We start from the raw sequence: 13,268 nt of genomic DNA on the forward strand, positions 1-13,268 counted from the left end.
TTATTTTATTTTTTTTTTTTTCAACATTATCTACATTCCTTGGGGTATTTTGAAAGGAAAAATATTATTGAAGTAAAAAGAGCAGTGATCCTCAACTGTCTGTGTATGCATACAACTCTGGAATGATTTCAAAAGCTTTCTTTTTTCCCACTGAAGTATCTGAAATGACTAATCAGCTTCATTCTGAGGTTATTCTCATCTGTGTGTCTGATTTATTTCCTTCCCTGGCATTTCTTCTTTGTGGCCCAGCTGAAGGAGCTGATTGGTTTACATACAATTCCCAGTATGATGATACTCAAACGTTATTCTGCAAAAAGAAATCATTGTTGTGTTACTGGTCTGTCTTTTGAGTGTTCTGGAAGGTGCCTGAAACTTTATTTCCTCTGCCTGCTGCCTTTACACAAGCCAGTAGACTCACAACTCTTGAATGATTCGCGCTTAGGGATGTATTCCTCTGCCTTCTGCCAAGCTGGAAGGTTCTCAGTGTGTTGTAGTTTGATTTGTCTTCCTCAGTTTCTGAAACAGGCAAGAAAAGGCAGAGTCATAGCCACCTGCAACCAAGGAAGTGAGGGTTGGTATTCTGAGAGCTGATCAAAGCTTGAAAAAGCTAAAGAGAATTGACTTCTGGTGACTGGCCTTTAGAGCTGCATTCCTGAGTTCATTACCCTCCAGATTCTCACAGTTTCCCCAGTCAGATCCAAGATTTACAGTGTGTAGAACACACTGCACTTGTCTTCTGCTGTACGGTCCGTAACTGCCATCTGCATGAACAGCCTAATGGGACTAGCTGATACACTGTAGGGCATCTGGATTGTTGTCATCTTTGGGAGTTGACTTGTTAACCTTCTCGGATTAATGCCTGAGAAATTACATGAATGTTTTGCTAAGAAAAATGTGCCATACTGATGGAATTTTCAATCTTTTTTCAAATGTCAGTCAATCTGCTTGCAGAAATTAGCATTCTCATCTCTTGACTCCTTGACCTTAATAACCAACAGAAATATCGAACCAACCTTTTAAAACTGAGATTACTCATTTCAATCCAATTGAAAAATGTGGTGATGGCAAGGAGACAAATGTCATGGAATTTGGGGGGCTGAGTTACATTCATCTGATTCAGGCTTTTAAATCTGGCATTTCACTGCTGATTACAAGTTCCGCTGTTTGTGAAGATTTAGTTCGTTGTCTTAGATGTTACAGATTGGTGTGAGCTTTTCTATTTCATTGCAAAATGTGTCACTAGAATGGAACATCTTGTGCTCTCCTGTTTTTTGTTGCTAAGTATCCATTCTTCACATTAGTATCTTGAGGTATGAATTTAATAAACATGTGATGTTTACTTGCTTTCTTACAGAGCCACCGGAATTCTAGTAATAGGACAATGTATATATATTTAAGGTCAAAATGTGCTTTCCTTAACCTAAGTTCGATAGAGGCATATTGTTGAACTAGTTCCCCAGCTAGCCTAGAAGGATAGGCATGCATTGAAATTAACTGATATTGGCCAGCTTAGCTGCTTGCCTAGTATTAATTTGACCATTTGGGAAGTGTGCTTTTGCTGACAAATGCTGTATTAGGAAAAAAAGGGCGTTATAGAGGAAATAAAACATGAGAACACAAGTTCTATATCACTATTTTTTTCCTGAACTAATAACTTCTCTCTAGATAGCTTGCCTTGAATCTTAAGACCTGGGAAAATACTGACGCTCTCATCTAATAAGAGTGCATGAAAGCCCTCCTTTTTCTTGAAAAATGAAGTTATATCATCCCTACTGTGATGATATCAGGGATCCATGGAAAGCCTAAAATCAACATACAGTTGATGTTCTGTTTCCTTATGCTAAGAGCTTTAACTATTGGCCTCAGCTCTGTTGTTGTGAAATTTAACACGTAGATTGATAGGGATTTGGCTTATAAGAGCAGAAGTTATCTGCTGTGTTGACTTCTCAGAATCTTACAGGATCATGGAGAATATCTGTGTTTTAGGCAAAATGGAAGTGTGCCATATAAGGTTCCTATTTGTTGGATTTTTATCTTGACACCCTGTCCACATAAAGAATGTTAAGACTTTTGCCTTTCACCTGGACCTTTATGCCTTGCCCTTGTGTTTCTAGTGAGTTTAGCTAAGAATTTCACTTACAAATTGGTTTGAAATCTAGCTATATTCACACATGGAGCTGGCCAAAGATATTCTGCTTTGAGCCCACCTTTTCTTTTCATGAATCCAAAAAGTGCAGTGTATTTCTCCCCCATGTATTTGTAGAAATCGCTAGTTTTTTTTAAATTAGAGTAACTCAGCATTTTTTTTGTTTGTTTGCCTCAACATCTGCATGACAAAATAGCTCCCTAAAACAAACAACATATTTTTTTTCCTCAAGATGATGCAAAGAAACAAAGCTCTGTTTTGCAATGCAGAGATCAGCAAGAACAAAACCATACCTTGTTAGAAGGAGGGAAATTAAATGCTCTGTACTGAATGAAACAATTTTCCTTGATAAGCTGTGCATTTAAACATGACCATCCCCATGTGGAGTCAAATACATCATGAAATATTTGAATTTCAGCAGAGTCAAATTTTTGTTTTAAACTCTTTCTTTTTTCCTCTCAGATTCTCTTTATTCTCTCAAGAGTTTGGGATTTTTAGAAGGCTAGCAGTTAGTTCCCATCCTGTATTTTTTTTTATTTTTTATTTTTTATTTTTTATTTTTTATTTTTAGCACCTCAGAGCTATGGGAAAGTACACAGGAACACTCTGTTCTTTGAGTCAGTAATGAACTGCTTCAACTGCTTTTGGACTTCCTTCAAACTAGAGAATTACTTAAGATAATGATAGGTGACCAGGTATCTTCAGAGAAAGGTTAATGACAATGTACATATTCCAGTAGCAAAGAAATTCTTAATTTCCTGACTGGCTTTGCTCCAGTGTAGGACTGTGGTTTTGCTATCTAAAGAAGGATATCGTAGTATGCAGAGTGCCTTCAGCTTTCCATGAAGATTCTTTGTCTACTGTTTTAGTATAATATCCTTACATCTTGTTTTATATTGACTCATCTTCATTACGATGATTTTTAACTGTAATTTGCAGCTGATCTTTTAGGCTTCCCTGTGGGATCAGAGGCCATTCCTTAACTATCAAGACAAATCATTTTCCAAAAATTTCCTTCCCTTCTTGGGCATTCAGTGTCACCACAGTCAGTGTGATTAATTCGTTTATTTACCATTCTGGTTTTGGTAGATGCTTTTGTTTTTCTCTAGGTGGCTTTCATACCTTAGTGTAAATGGCAAGTAGTGTGGACCCATGCTTTACATACTGTGTAGGTCTGTGCCTCTTCAGGTAGAGCAAGCAGATGTTTTGATCCTAAAAAGCTTGTAGGTCTGGACCAAAGGTTGACCTATTAGTTAGGAATGCTGTCATGAGTAAAATGCAAGTTTGTAATTGGAAGAATGGCAAAATAAACCTCTTCATATCAATAGCTAACTTATTTTGTCTGTGTTTACGTAACTGCTGTACAAAAAAGGCTGGTCTATGATTTATTCCACTATTGAAAGAGATGCACAGGATAAAGGTGGGTGTCAGGCTGCAGAGAAAAAGAACAATGGCTTAAATCAATCCAAAAGCACTTACTCATGCCGAAGAGCAGACATAAGATCAAAAGTTATAAACAAAGAAACCTAAATCCCATATCAACAGTACAATACTAGAAGGATGATTAAGATTATAGGCCTAAGGGAATGTGCACACTGCAGTACTGAACATGGAGTACCTGACGTTCAGACTACCTAGAAAAATTGGCAGGCTTGGCTGACCTGTGCAAGTGTGTAATATATTGCACTGATGCATCAATGGACTGCAGACTGATAGCCTTTGGCATTGGGATGCTGTGCAGGTAGCCAGAAGCTACTAGGAAAGACATACAAACAAGTTACCGTTGGATACTCGAGCTTGGATTGTGTGTATCTACACTGATGGTAGAAAAGGGAGCACAGCTCTACTATTTGGGGAAATTGCTTATTTACACTGTGTGTAAATAAGCTCCCTGCTGCTGTGGTGACACACAGTGTCTTATGTCACAGGCACTGGACACAGCGCTTGCTTCAAGAGAAACATCCAGATGGAAGCACTATGAAACTGTGCTGTTAGAGGCTGTTCAGCTGCTTTCTGGAAAGGCACAAAGGAACTGTGCTTGTGAGGATGTAAGACAAGCACAAGGGCTGTCTGGAGAGGAACAGCCTCATCCTGCCCTGATGCTGCAGAGTGAGTCACTCCTGGCCTGACTCAGTACTGCCCTGGCACATCTCCCATGGGCAACAGCCTCTGCCCAGTCCAAAACACGCAGAAGTACCTTACTGCTGGTTCCACGCAGTGGTCTGAGTCTTTCCCCTTCCTGAGCAAGGCTGCATTGTGCTGCCAGCCGCTGCTGTGCTGCCTGCAGTGGGAGATGTTCTTGACTTCAGCTCTGCTGTTGTCATGGCTTTGCCCTGATGTAAATGAGATCAGAAACTGGCTTGCTGCCACTGAACACGGTATTTGCAAGGACTGAATTATGCTTGTCATTGTTTGCTTTTTGTTTTTCCCTAACAAGAGTAATAATAGTGCTGATGACAAAATCCTCGCCTTTAGAAGAATGTAGTGTAGGTTTTTCTTTAAAAGGGAAGTCTAACAAAACTAAAACAAACCAGAGAAAGAAACAGTCCCTATATTTGGACACTGTAGCTCTAGATGTACTTTAAGTGCTTTCATCTTCACTCACCTGATGGGTAACTTCTGTCATTGCATCACTGCAGAGGGGGCTGGGAGGCAGAAGACCCAGCACAAATCTCCAGTTCTGCCACTGGTTGGATAAGGGTAAATGGCTGAATCTGTTAGTGCTATTGATGCTCTGTCGAAAAGCAGGAGTAGCTGTATCTTCTGCATTTTGAGTCTTTAGGTAGCACTGATGAGATCATGAATTGGATCTGTTACAGCCCTCTACTAGGAGTGCTTGTGACAAGAATCTGACTTTTAAACTGGTAGGAGTGAAGAAGAGCGATGCAAGTGGAGGTATGGTGCTAAGGAGACAAACCTGGTGACGGACATGTTTCTCCTATCCCCTTTTCTTATGCAGTTGGGAATATTTTTCAGAACAGGGATTTTCCATTCTTTTATGTATAGCACACCTATACCGAATTTTGCTATGCAGCGTATGTGCAAAATGTTCAGAATATGCGTGACCTGATATGAATAATTGGGCAGTCTGAACAAAAGCTCCTCCTCTTAAAATGCTGCAAAGTTTTCTGAAAATGCTAAAATTAAAATACATTCATAAATATTTTGCCTCTAGCATTTGCTATATGAGGAGACATCTTCCTGTAAAAGAGTTATTTTTTATTTTCATTATCTTTTTATGGCGGCTTAAATTATCTTGAGTTATTCAATAAAACCCACAGAATTGCTCTTTATGCAATTACTCAGAGAGAGTGTTCCATTATGTGACAGTCACACCACCGCATAACAACCCTTTCATCTATAACTTTCTGCTACTTTCGCCCACTAAGAGTCTGAGAAGATGAGGCAAGATTTAGATGTTCCTGATAGACTGATGCCGGCCTGAGTGCTGATCGTGGCCAGGAAAAAAAGCCAAACAGTGGATCTCCAAGTGGTCCAAAGAGGGCAATTTGTTAGTGTGGTTATGTCACATTACCCTAAGTGGGATCATGAGATTTGACTTGCTTTCATAATTTCAGAGCATCTGATTTCTATCCTGAACAGTGACCTCCTGATGGGTAAATTTTCCAGCACTCTAGTATCCAGAAAGTACCCAGAAAGAAAGATGATAGTGCCAGGCTTTGGGACAAACTTTTGGCTCAGTGGGTTTTCAGCGGCACTTATAGGCATGAATTTGCAAGTCTTGCTTGGTCCTTATGGATCTTATATTCTTTGAAGACTGGACTCTTTGGTCTTTCCATGCCTCAGTTTCCAACTTCCAAAAGAAAAAAGGCGGTGTTTCTCTGCAATGAGCATAAATATGTTAAAAATCACAAAGCACTCCAGTGCTATGGTAATGGAGGCTATATAATAAGAATGGGTAAATATCCAAGAAAGCTTCTTTTGCATTTTAGTTTGTTGTTGTTTTTTAATCTAATGACGCTGTGCCGAGTTCTTTATTAGTACAGATCACCAGTTTCACTGATTCACTGAAAATCAGGCTGGCTGAAAAAAATGCGGACACTTCTATGATGTGAGCTTCCAAGACTTATAGACATGTGAGGAGAAGACTTTCCAGAGTGACTCTGGGCATGGTGCTGCAGCAGGAGGTAGTTGAGCCAGTCTTCTCTTTCTAGACACCAGTGAGGTGTTCCAGTGCATGCACCTGTGGCACTTGGTCAGTAAAAGCTTATTGATGTATTAAGTCTTGAAAAGTCCCCAGGCTCAATATTTGATCACATCTGAAAATAGGGCATTTTAAGGGACATCAAAGTTTTCTTCAAGATGGATTGCATTTCTACTTTTGATGTGTGCGGACAGAACCCTTTTTCAGCCTAAGATCCATTAAAGAGCCTATTGTATAGAGCTGGCTAAATGAATGCTAATGACAAACAGTCAAATGCAGTGCAAAAGCTTGAAAAGCTGCAAGTGCAGGTCCCCCAGCAAGGTTTTTTGAAGTCGGATTCAACTTTGAAGAGCTTTTCAGGTTTTACCTTTACCTTTCGGCAAGCCTCCTGGCTAGCAAGAGAGGCTTTCCTCTGTAACCTGATTGAGGGCTGGCAAGTGGGTGCCGAGGGCATCTTCATTCTTCAGTGCTCCAGGAAGACTGCAGTTCTTCAGAAAAGCTCTGGAGCAGTTTGGAATAATGTAGCTATTGACTTTTTTCTGCTTTTACTAGCGCTTCTAGGAAAAGGAAAAAAGAGAAAGAAAAATAGATTCTTCTCATGAACTTAATAGATTCATTTTGAGGGGGAGTTCTGGGTTTTGGTTTTAAGTTTCCAAAGCAAGGTGCTCCACTGAACTACCTGATCAGCCTCTGATTAAGAAAGGCTAATGGCCATAACCAGCAACTCTCTTCCTGTAGACTTGTCCTTCCATCTTTTTACAGAAGCTGATAGCAGATCATTCCTATTCCCTTGAAGACAGGGCTCTCCCTGCCAGCATATTGAGGGAGAAATTGTGATTGCTGATATTGAGGTGACTCAGTGAACTTAGATAGCAGTGATGGAGAAAGGGGGGGAGGGAGAGGAGAATAAGAGAATAAAGTGGAAAAACTAGAACGTGTAGAGGGGAAGGTGATTTTGTCTTGCCAATTTACATGCAAACTAGGAATTATTCTTTCCTTAACCCAAAAATATATGGAACAAATTGGAAATGTGTTTTTCCTGTATCAGAATTAGAATGATAGAAAATATTTTTAAATACACTAGTAGAATGCAGTGCACAGCTAATGTTGATTGATTCTTGGGGGGAAGGGGGAGGGAGAGGGAGAGGGAGCACAACAAAATACTTCTTAACAGAATGAGATCAGCATAAAGCACTGAGGATTCACCCATAATGTGGCACCCCTCTACTTAGTCACCCTCAAATGGACTCATAAACCGCCGTTAAGGAGTTTGGCTGTGCCCAATCAGAAGTCTTACAACTAGCTTATAGAATAGAGCTTTTTATTAGAGCAATGGATCACAGATTGTTTGAATTGCCAGTGATAGATACACTGTTTGCAGAGTGTGTGCACATACCTGTAGTGTGAATAATCCAGCTGACCACAAGTATGTAAAACTGGAATAACTTGATTTCTAAGTTTGCTGGTACATCCAAGCATGTGAATCTTACCCAATAGGTGCCTCCATAGTGGGGAAGCAAGGCTCAGTATGTCAGCTGGTCCCAGAATCCAGTGGTGTCCTCCCAGCTTGTCTGTGATTGTATTTTCCCCAAAATCTCCTCTCTGTCAAGCTGTTTTTATGCTATCTTCAGGTGGAGTTTGAGTGACTGTAATCATACCTATCTTTGTTGTGTTTGGTGCAACAGAAAATTGAAAAGCTGCTAACTCAGGGTGATGGTTATACAGTTTATCATACAGTTCCGTGATACCACCAAATTCCCAACCATGCAATCTTATCACAGAATCTGGCTGTGGTGTTTTACGCTTATTCCCACCCTCAGTGCTGTATCTCTTAGAGTCAGCATGCCAAGCTCTCCCTGTGCTGTTGTCAGTCTAAGGTTTGCAAGTCTTGTGCAGCTTAGGGAACTGTCACAAAACAGACTCTTTGTGCATTGACAGTATTCTACTCCAGAGGTTTCTTCAACATTTTTCTTTTAAAAGCTGAATATCCCAATAAGTCGTTTTCAACAATTGCTCTGTGTAATGCACCCCATGGTTCCAGTCGCTCAAGCTTCTCAATATTTAGATGAAATTGAGGAGATCACACTCAGTCTTGTTATGAGAGTTAGAGCTGATGGGCTCTTGGGCTGCTCATTGTTTGTGGGTTAAGATGATTGGCTCATAGCCTTAGTATTTAGCAGGATACAGTTACCAGTCCTGATAACATGCTCATCAAGGCCTTGGGCATAATGGCCAGGCCAAAGGAAGAGGCTGGGGGCAGAGGGAAGCCCTCTGGCACACCCTGACTTCATAAAGTGAAGCCCTGGGCTCTCTCTGCCTCATGCATTTTCTCTCTTTGATTGTGAAAGATCCATTATAGTTAACCTTTAGCATGTTTGATTCTTCCTTGAGCATTTTATGTGCAATTACTCATCGGTCTGTGTGAGAATACTTGTGTGTGTAATATAAGCTGATTATTTTATTCAGTAAGAGTTTGTCTAAAAATGTAGATGTGTCTTTATGTTAGGAGAAAACAGACTCTGGAAATTACAACCTTTTATATAATCAATTTTCTTAATATCTTTGAGATCAAACACATCCAATGAATCATTTAGTCAAATATGTGGTTCTTCGATTGGATGCTTAATGAGCTTGCTTTAATCTAAACCCTCTCTGGGCTAGAGTTACTGTCAGAGGCATAAACAAATGCTTGCTCATCTCAGAGTTTGTCACTGGGTAAAAGTTAGAAAACATTTTAACACAAAAAATAGCAAAGTAACAGACAAACAAAAAGTGTTTTCTTGCCTAAAGTGAGTTCATGTTTTGTGTAATAAAAATTATGCAGATCCTGCAGCCCATAGTCATGAAGCTTTTACCCCATTTGAATAGGACAGGCAGGGCTACTTGGTTGCTCCTCATTCCCTAGAACCAAATTTGTAAATTTGGGTCATTTAATTGTGGCAGTTAATTACGTCCTGATGCTGACAGATGAGCAGAGTAGATGCTGCATGTTAGAGGTGCAGGCCACCAGGGTTCTTCCTTGGGATGATTATCACAGAGGTGGCAGAGCAGATAATGGAAAACCTGGTAGGGAGGATTTGAAGTGAGAGGAATGCAAGTTCACGTGCAATGTCACATTGAAAGTGTGGTAACAGCTTCTATGGTGTTTTTGCCAGGAGGAGTCAAAGTGCAAAGATACAGGTTGTTCATGCTGACCCTGGTGACTTGCACCCATATCAGTACCTTCATGTTCATGTTCCCATTTCTTCCTCTCTTCCCTTTTGCAATGCCAATGACAATGAGCTCCAGAAATCCCCTTGGCATGCTGGGGTGGTATCACTGAAGAATGTCCCTTGGGTGCACTGGGCAAGACAATCCAGGCCATGTGTGCTCATATCAAAGGGCCATTTTGTTGCGGACCCAAACAGTTTTCCAATGCAGCTGCCCTGCACCCTGATTCTGCTAGAAATGCCTGTCTGTTAATTATGCCCTGCTGGAAGAAGGTAAGCTGGGAAGGCAGAGCACGAGCCGATGTGCTTTACAGACGGATTGGGGCTGCATCATCAATGCTTCTGTCTTGAGCTGCTCTGCTCTGCCTCCCTGTTGCTAAGGCATGTTTCTATGGCAAAGACCCACCAAGAAAGTGAGAATTAGAGAGAGTTAATGTTCAGAACAGATGAGCTTGCTCTTGCTGACAGCTGGCTTCTTAGAGGGAAATGAGCTGCTGTAGAGGAAGAGCTGCCATCTCAGATGCTGTGCAGAGCGGGAGGTGCAGCTGGCATGTTTGCTCATGGCTTGTGTTCATTTGTGGTAAATGAAACCCATTAAACTAAGTGCTGATTGAGATATATCCCCGTTGTAGGTGTGTTCTTGTAGGATGAGCTAGGTGCAGCCCTCGAGGCCAGCTGTCATGCAGCCAGGCAGCCCTTGCATCCAGGGGCCTGGCCCACTGGAGTGTATTGTCACCTGCAGGGCTCACACTTGAGAGTGGCCTCTGGCAACAAGCTGTGCTTTTTGGTAGCTGCTGTGAGAAACCTTGTGAAATCTATTTCTGCTGCAGAGCTCCTTGGGTGCAGAGGGCCAAAAGTTCCCATCCTTGTGTTGCTTGGCTTCGTTAATTTCCCTTTCTGTTGTAAGCCTACGGATGGTGCTGTTAATTCACGTGCCGGATGCTTTGTGAGGCAGTAGGAAATGAAACTTCTGAGGTTATGTAAGTGGCTGGTTGTGACTTGGCAGTTTTGCCCAGCATTTCCATTGTGCTCTGTAGTGCACGACTGGTGGTTGGCCTTTATGCAGCTGGTTAGAAGGAAAGTGATTAAAGAAAAAGTCTGCTTTAAGGCCAGCTGCCGTTTCCAGCTGGTGTGACTGAAGGAATGCTGGGGTCATGGCCGTACCTGCTCTGCAGCCTTCCTAAAGCACTGGGTGAAGGCAGAGGAGGACAAGGCTGTAGGGCTTCTTCTGATCCTGCCCTGCCATGCCAGGTTCCCTGCCCCAAAGTGCTGAGGGACCCACGTGTTGGGGTAGGACGGGTTTCTGGATTGCATGTTTGGGTTTAGGAGCCTGACTTCCACTGGTATCCCATCCAAAATGGTCTCACCACACTGTGGATGCAGCTCAGCATGTCAAAAAGAGCTTCCATATGGCTATGGGGACAGAAAGGAGATGTCACATCCATCTCATGTTATTTGAAATTAAATTACTTGAGCCAAGGTAAGCAGGTTCAAGCCTAAATAATTTTCTCAAACTCATGAAGGACTTTAAGTGTGCATACTACTAATTTCTCATGCTCTCAGGTTCTCAGCTCCAAACTTAGCAGGGACTTGACTCGCTTCCTAGGCGGGATGATCATTGATGGGAAGCATTTTTTCAGCCTGTTGGCTTTAAGACCTGCAGTAAGGTGTTATAATGGGTATGCTGATCCTACAGACTGTTCCTTGAGATGTTGGTACTGCATTCATGATCTAGGCTCTGATTACTCTGGCAGTGTCTTTGCTCAGGGTTGCTTACCACAAATAAGAGTTATGATTTTTTAATAGGCATTATTCATAATTTAAAAATGCATCTTAAAGACATTACGGACCATTGCCAGAGCAGTGATGTATGATCTGTAGAGGCTTACTGCCGGGTAGATGATATTGTAAGAGTGACTTACATCTCCACCCTCCGTTAAACAAAACTCTAAATGCCATTGCTGTTTACCCTATTTAGCAAGGCGCTTAGGAGCAATGATCTGAGCTCTGATGGCCCACGTGCCCCTGTAAGCAGCTGACAGATTTACCGGTTGGCAAAAACTGGCTCATTATCTCCAGCAGTAAGCTTCCCTCCTAAAGACTCTTGTGTGCTCAAGCTGCAAATGGAGTTTGCATATACAGTAATGAAACATATTTCCTAAATACAGTCATAAGTGTTTTAACATCCCTGATTTATTTTTTTTTCCTCATTCCTAAATGCTGATAACTTTCCTCCTAGCCCTGCAAATGCTCAGCTTCTCCGTAAATGCAGCCAAAACAGCAGAGCTCTTGTGAACCCATGTTTGCAGTCTTGTAGAGGGAGTTGTTGCTGGTAGAAGCCAAACTCATTTGGATAACAGCAAGGGATGCAGCTATCTCCTGCAGGGCCGGTTGGTACTCAGGCATAGGTTCTCAGAGCAGAACAGCCAGTGATTTTGCTGGCTCCCAGTGAAGACCATGAGATAGCCCCAGGGGCGCTGTGAAGCTGTGGGGCAAAGCTCACCCTTCCCTGCATGAATCCACAGGGATTGCCCCAGGGATGGATGGTTGGAGGTCCGCTGCTTGCCATACAAATCTTTGTTTCTGTGTGTGTTTGTGAGCGTACTGTAACAGAAATCTGCAGAAGCTGGCATCTCATCTATTCTCTGGTAAATAGCTGTCTGACAGGGCCACAGCAGATTGAGCTCCTGGATACCCGCGAGCCCTTTGTTCTGTCATTTGTAGTGCAGTTCTTTGCATTCAGGCATACAAGGAAAGCACAACACAGTTATGGCTCTGCTAATCTCACTAATCTTCTTCTAATGAATCCGTTTCAAAAGAATTTCATTTCCACTTGCAGTCAACCCAAAAAAGCAGATAGTCCTGCAGAAAGAAATCACCGCAGCAGAAAGATCTCTCTGGAGATCAGGCCTGGGAGGCAGAAGGCAGGCAGCAAAACAGATGAATAGTGATAACAGAGATGGAAATTGAATAACAGTTTACACTGCCATCTCTCCTAAGTTGCTCGCTTGCTCTGCATGTGCCCATATGAATGAGTAATGGAGCAGAGGCAGCTGCTGCTGTCAATGGGAGCCAGCATCTTGTCAGGGCTGCTGAGGCACTGGCCTGTATCTGTGTGCGCCCTGGAAAGCATTGTGAGATGGAGGCGGCTGCCTGGAGCCTTGGGAGGTGAATGCAGCTCTTGTGTCTGTTAGGTGGTCGGGGTTCTGTAGTTTTCTATTAGCTCATCTCCTGACCTACATACGAAGGTCCTGGGGTTGTGTCATCAGTCAGACTCCTACATCATAGCTATAAACATCCTGGTGCAGCTGCATTGTTTTCACCAAAATCTTGAGCACTTTCTCTACTTCAAGCATAGGAACAGGCTGAAATATTTCTAGAAGTTGTGGAAAGTGTATTTTAACACAAACTTAAAAAGATGCATTAGAAATAGAAGAGAACTTACCCTTTCTAAAGGACAGGACCTATTTCAAAGTTATGGGCTCTAAGACCAAGTCAAAGTCTGAGAGATGGTGGTGGTGCACTCCCATTGATTTCAATGCAGTCGGATTTTCACCGTGAATTTGTTTCTAGGTATTAATTAGTAGAGCACAGACAAGTAATACAGGCTCTGCCACAGTTCTCTGAAGAGGGAATCAGAATATAATAAAATCAAAATATTTTTCCAATGAGAGTCAATACTCTGTATTCCATATGGGAAATGGCTTCCAATTTATCTCATGGGTTCCTAAAGTCACTCAGAGTATCA

This window comes from Meleagris gallopavo, chromosome 11 (genome assembly GCF_000146605.3).
Source record: "Meleagris gallopavo isolate NT-WF06-2002-E0010 breed Aviagen turkey brand Nicholas breeding stock chromosome 11, Turkey_5.1, whole genome shotgun sequence".
Lineage (NCBI taxonomy): Eukaryota > Metazoa > Chordata > Aves > Galliformes > Phasianidae > Meleagris > Meleagris gallopavo.